The sequence below is a fragment of the Juglans regia genome, chromosome 8 (assembly GCF_001411555.2).
Source record: "Juglans regia cultivar Chandler chromosome 8, Walnut 2.0, whole genome shotgun sequence".
Taxonomy (NCBI): Eukaryota; Viridiplantae; Streptophyta; class Magnoliopsida; order Fagales; family Juglandaceae; genus Juglans; species Juglans regia.
This window is the reverse complement of record NC_049908.1, coordinates 11,429,611-11,436,844: the sequence shown is the minus strand read 5'-3', so window position 1 is coordinate 11,436,844 and position 7,234 is coordinate 11,429,611.

The following is a 7,234-nucleotide window of genomic DNA, read 5'->3' as shown; positions in this document are numbered from 1 at the left end:
GCATGCAACATATGTTGTTACTCGTGTAAACTTTTTGGATAGAAATGTTTAAGAAATTTTAAACGAACTATTTCATGTCTTTAACTATCTTCTATTTGAAATCCATAAAGTAGAGTCTTCCGTTGTGAGACACGCTGCCACACCAGGCAGAGTCTTCCACGGCCATACGCGGCATATTTGGGGTCAGCAACCTCAGATTTCTTAGATCCGACCAACCTCTACTTTTCTAGTGTAGCGCATAGTCTTCAAGTGCCACCATAGTTCCTAGCGGTCACCCGCTAGCGATTTGACGCTTCTTCTACTTGCTATTTTCTTATGTTATTGCTCCTCCTAACCAAGGATTGTGGAAAAAAGGTAGTGAAAGTCTCATTCAGTTAGTCTAGATCAGCGACATGCAGCACAAATCCATTCACTATGGATTGTAGTATTATAGTTAATTTATCGGACTGTATCAAAACCGCTTCAGGAGGCTTCCCCTTGTAGGAAATGGGTAGGGGCCAAGCCATTGGCCCCAGATCCCATTTTTTTTTTCCTGTTTGTACTAGTTGGTTTGGGATGAATGTAGGGACCTCCCACCCTGCTATCTCTTGTATCGTATAACTATTTAACATAACTATTTAACATATTTATAATATTGCTTGCTTAGAAAAAAAAAATCTTTTGAAGAAGACTCCTACAACATTTATTATTACATGTATAAATATTTTGAACAATATTAAAGTAGCAATAAATATAGGACCCACTTTATATGTCTATCTCTCCCACTTGAGGTCCTCAAGTTTAGACAAAAACTTGAGAAAATTTTGATTCTAGATCAAAGCATTTTTCAGATGATTGTTCCACGAACATAGAATAATTACGAGAGCAAAGGGTTTTTCTCAATTTGGTGTCGCCCATTTACCCTTAAGTAAAGTATAGGTTTGAAGACTTGAAATGGTTCAAGCCATTTTTTTTTAGAGAAAAAGATCTTCTCAATTTTTTATTTATTTATGTGGCTTTATAATACCTATTGTTGTCCGTATAAATATTTGTACATTATTAAATGAACAATAATAATTGTAGAACTCCCTTTAGGGACATCCTTTTAGTTGAGGTTCGGATTTTATGACAAATTGATTCCAAATTTTTAGTGTATATGTGTTATGTGAGTCCTACATTGGTTTAGTAATGCTCTTGTATAGTCTTTGGCCTCCTATATATAGACCACCTTGTATAGCACAATTGATATATAGAATTGATCAATACAATTCTATCATGGCGTCAGAGCCACTACTTTGATCCTTTTAGTTAAAGTAGTTTTCATCCTTCTCAGCATTCTTCCACTACCCCTGTCTTCTACGGCTGAGCCATTCAAGTGTTGCTCATTGTCGTTTGATAGTTGCAATTGCTGTATAGAATTTCAGAATCATCATGCCTAGAGCTCTGTTTTGATCACGCGTCATACCGTTGGAAAGATCTCATTGAGACCGAATCAATTCTGGCAAAATAAGTCAGATCGGAGTCGCACACACCAATAGAAGTTGCTGTCGTGCGACCCAGGCAACTCATGCGCCACACGCACTCTACATCTCCACTTCCACGCATCTCATGTGCGCCACACGCCCTAACGTCAGCCTTAGTCTTGTCAGTTGCCACGTCAGTAGTCGTCCAGGTAGCAATGTTGACCATTGACTTGACCATTGATCTTTGTCCATTGTCTTCGACCGTTGTGTTGACTTTTTCTAACTAGGTGTTTTCTACATAACTTCACGTGTTGATCTCATTTTTGTAGTCTATTTTTGCATATCTAGTCTCATAATGGCCCAAACTAATGACATTCTTCATCCTATTCATATTATATTGGATGTTAGAAACTATTTGGTGTGGCGTCAATCCTTTCATAGCTTTCTTAGAGGCCGTGAACTTTGGTTCTATTGCAGGGATGATTGGACAAAACTAGTGTAAAAAGAAGATGAACAACCAGAATAATTTATACAGCGCCTTCTCAAATGGGATAGCCATAATCACCAGATCCTTACTTGGATGCGCAACACATCCATTCTGACTATCTCCAATATACTTGGTAGCTATGATGATGCTCTATCTGCTTGAACCATGTTGGCCAGGAGTTACGCTACTCCTCATGGGTCTAGAGAGTACCAACTTATGGTTGAGTTATATAAGCTCAAACAGAAGCCTAGCAAACCCATCAATGTATTATCTAAGTGTCTTTGTCATATTTGGAACCTGATTGATCTCTCTGACCCACTTTGGAAGGATCCCACTGATGTTGACATGTATGCCATTTGTCATGATCAGCATCGTTTCTATCAGTTTCTCATGACCCTACAGGATGAGTTTGAGCCAATTCGTGGTCAACTGCTTAATCACACTCTGACTCCTTCCCTAGATATTGCGGTCAATGAGCTGATATGTGAGGAAATTTGTCTGCAGATATTACAGACTCAGAACAAAATCAGTGTCTTGGCTACTACTCTATCAGTTTCCACCTTTGACCAACCTCAACAATTTGGTTCTGGAAAGCATGGTCCTAGCTTCTGCCGCTCCAATAAGTTGTTTTGTCATTATTGTAAATGTCATGACCATGTCATTGAGACCTGTTACCGTCGTAACAAGAAATGAACTCTTACTGCTGTTGTTGCTAGTTCAGACTCTCCTTAGGTCTCTAAATCCCTTAGAGATGTGCCTCAGTCTTTTGGATCCACCGTCACTCTCTCCACAGATGACTTGGAGAACCTCCTCAATCAGGTCTTGATCCGGTCTGGTATTGCATCATCCTCCTGGTAAGTCTCTCTCTTGGCTTATGGATTCTGCCTGTCACAATCATATGACACCCTCATCGTCCTTGTTTTCTAAAATGCATTTTGCACATCCACCAGTTGCTATACACATTGCCAATGGATCCATTATGCTTGCTCTAGTATAGTCTCTATCTCTACATCCAACATTTCCATTTCTGAGGTGCTTCATATTCCTAAACTCTCTTATAACTTGATGTTTGTGGGGAAATTGACTCAACTTGGCTACCGTATTATTGTTTACTACTCTAGTTGTATTGTGCAGGATCCAGGGACGAGATAGGCAATTGGGACATGCCCTGGAGTGGAGCGTATGTTTCCAATGAGCACTTTGTATCTTCCCTCAATTCCTCTCGGTCCACTCGTTGGTGTTTCTGTTGTCACATTTGTTTCTCCTTCCTTCCCCCTCTGGCACTCTCAACTTGGTTATGCATTCTCTTCCCAAATACAACAGTTAGTTTCTCGAGGTAGTTTAGGTTTTGTGTCCCAAGATACCTTTGATTGTGTTTCTTGTCAGTTAGGCAAACAACCTGCTTTGCCTTTCCATAGTAGTGAGTCATTGTCTACTAGTAGTTTTGAGTTGATACACTCTGATGTTTGTAGACCTGCCCCCGTAACAAGTATCGGGGATCTCATTACTTTGTTATATTTATTGATAATTTCACTTGTTACAATTGGGTCTATCTCATGCACTCTCGTTCTGAACTATTGCATATTTATTGTAACTTTGCAAAAATGATTGAAACCCAATTTTCTAGACCTATCAAAATTCTTCGATTTGACAATGCACTTGAATACAAACAATTTGCCTTTCAATGTATCTTGCAAACATATGGCACTATACATCAAACCTCCTGTCTAGGCACCTCTCAGCAGAATGGATGAGCCGAACAAAAATTTCTTCATATCCTTGACATAGTTCGAACTCTTCTCCTATCTGCTAAAGTCCCTAACCCATTCTAGGGTAAAGCTACATTTACTGAAGTTCATACCATTAACCACCTTCCAAGTCTAGTCATCTCAAATCAATCTCCATATAAGTGTTTGTTTAGATATCCCCTGACTATACACACCTCCGTTCTTTTGGTTCTACTTGATTTTGCCCTTCTTCAGTCTCATGAACATACAAAGTTGGAGCCACATTCTCGCATTTGTTTCTTTCTTGGCTATAACGAGACTCAGAAGGGCTATCTATGTTATGATCCTACTTCTCATTGCCTGTTTATCAAGGTATCTACTTTTAGTCCCTTTATTTCTCAATTATTTGCATTAGAGCTTTTTCCAGATGAGCAATCCAATCATTCTTCGCCAGCGTTCATTTCCGATGTTCCATGCATTCCACCTACTCATTCTTTGGACACTCTTAGGCTAGGATCTCTGTCTCTTGAGCTACCTCCATGCCCCGCATGCGGATCACACAACCAACCTTTCCCTTCGCCATTCTTCTCGAGTAAGATCTCTTCCTACTCCTCTGCATGATTTCCATTGTTACACTGCCCTTGCTACTTTGCACGAGCCTAACTCTTATCGAGAGACATCCACTAATCCTTTATGGCAGGATGCAATGACTGAGGAACTTGATGCATTATCTAATAACCATACACGGGATTTGGTTGGTTTGCCTCCTAGAAAGTCTGTGATTGGTTAGAAGTGGATCTATAAGATCAAGACTCGCTTAGATGGTTATATTGAGAGATATAATGCTCGTCTTGTTGCTAATGGTTTCACACAGGAATATGACATTGACTATGAGGAGACTTTTGGCCCAGTTGCCCGTCTCTCATCTGTTCTCACTCTCTTGGCTGTTGCGGCCTCTTGTCAGTTGAAGTTCTTTCAAGTGGATGTCAAAAATACCTTCTTGAATGGAAATTTGTGTGAATGGGTCTATATGCAACCTTCGCCTAGTCTCTCTCATCCACCAACCAAGGTCTACCGCCTCCGCCGTGCTCACTATGGCCTTAAGCAAGCTCCTCGCACTTGGTTTGCAAAATTCACCTCTACGGTTTCTTCCTTGGGCTACTCCCTTAGTTCCTATGACTCGGCCCTCTTCATTCTTTGTTTCGACAAAGGTCTCATTTTGCTACTACTATATGTGGATGACATGATTATTATTGGTGATGATCTTAATGGCATTCAGGAACTTTCAAGAACTTAAGGACTTCCTCAATCAGAAATTTGAGATGAAAGATCTTGGCCACCTTAGTTATTTTCTCGGCTTGGAGATCACTTCCTCAGCAGATGGATTCTACCTCATCCAAGCCAAGTATGTCTCTAATCTTTTGTCTCAAGTTGGCCTTACTAACAGCAAGGTCGCTGATACACCCATCGAACTTCATGCACATCTGACCCCATTGTGTGGAGAATTATTGTTTGAGTTCACACTTTATTGACAGTTGGTTGGCAGCCTAGTTTACCTTACAGTCACTCGTCCATAAATTTCTTATGTTGTGCATTAGGTAACCCAATTCATGTCTGCCCCTCAAAAAGTCCATTATACTGCTATCCTACGCATACTTCGGTATCTTAAAGGCACTCTCTTCCATGGTCTGCACTTGTATACTCAGTCTCCACTAGTTCTTCAAGCATACTCTGATACTAACTGGGTAGGTGATCCCACTGATCGCCATTCCACCACTGGTTACTGCTTCCTTCTTGGTTCCTCATTGATCTCTTTGCGTAGCAAGAAGGAAACAGTTGTCTCTCAATCTAGCACTGAGGCTCGTGCCCTGACAAACACCACTGCTAAACTCCTTTGGCTCGAATGGTTACTATAGAATTTAGGTGTACCTCTTACCTCTGCCACTCCTCTTTATTGTGACAATCACTCTGCCATCCAGATTGCTCATAATGATATTTTCCATAAACAGACCAAGCGCATCGAGATTGATTGTCATATCGTTCGTCATCATTCACTACATGGTTCTCTTCAGTTACCTTTTGTCTCCTCTCAAGATCAGCTTATCGATATCTTTACAAAGTCTCATTCTACGGCTCGGTTTCGTTATTTGGTTGACAACCTCAAGGTGGTTTCTCATCCATCTTGAGTTTGAGAGGGGCTATTAATGTATATGTGTTATGTGAGTCCCACATTGGCTTAGTAATGCTTTTGTATAGTCTTTGGCCTCCTTTATATAAGCCACCTTGTATTGCACAATTTATATTACAGAATTTAATACAATTTTAACACAAATAAACTTAAAATTAAATTTTTAGTTGAAATTCACAGTGTGTATTAGGACAACGATAGTCAATAGTTCTACAGAAGAAGGTATCCATAAAGTATGAGTATTTTAACGTATTAGGATTCTAGTAATATTTAATAACTAGATGTATACTGGCAGCATAGAAATTTTTTTTTTTTTAACTATTATATTTTTTTTTTAAAAAAACAATTGACATAATTATCAATTTTTTATAATTTCTTTCTTTTAAAAAAAAAGAAGTTTATAATGATGTGAAACAAAGGTTCTTATTACTACTCGGTCCAAAAAAAAAAAAAAAAGTTCGGCCTAGTATGTTTCATCTTATCTAATTATTATAATTTTTTTAATTTTTAATATAAAATAAAATAAACATTTTAAATTTTTCAAATTTTAAAATAAAAATAATATTAAAAAATATATTCTAACAATACTTTATTTAACTTTTTAATTTTAATCTTAACTCATCTTATCTTATCTTATTTTATCTATTAAAATAAACGAGTCAGTAAAAATTTCCAAGTGTAGGTATATTTTAATAAATAATTTTTATTAATAACGTTTCTTTTAAGAGGTCATAACCGTTGGTTTTCATCAGTTAAAGTTTTGCGGCATTATTTACAGCTTAAACGTTCGTCTTCGTTAAGGCCTTGATCAATGGGAATATAATATGGCAGCTTTAATTGTTTTATTGCTCATTGTTACGGTATTTTTTTAACCAAGCCGTTTGAACTTTTTCTCTATTTCTTACTCTTTTTTACCGGCTCTTTGTTAATGGTATAATAAGTTAGTGCAATCGGCTTTTAGTTAATTTGCTGCTGATTAGTACCATTGATGGCCAACGTCTTTTTCCTTGTCAGTTTCTTTTTCATTTATTGCCCAGTTGCCGGATGGAGGAAAACGACTATTTTTTATTTAAATGGTTGAGCTTATTGAGAGAAGGTGTGACTCGTCTGGTATTGTTTTTCACTTGAGTGTGGTGTTATTTTTCTATACAATATTAAGAAAAATCTCTAGAAAGACAAAAGAGGATTGTATTTAAATAATTTTGAGAGTATTTTTAAATAAAATAAATGTGTTTTTTTTTTTTTATCGAACTTTTGAGCTAACTGTTTGTGTAAAGTTGGTTTGAATTATACGACGATCAATTAGACTATTATATCTTAAAAGAACCAAGTTAAGAGGAATTCTGCAATTTCGTTGCACCAGTTAAATTGAGTTTTTGTATACTGCAGG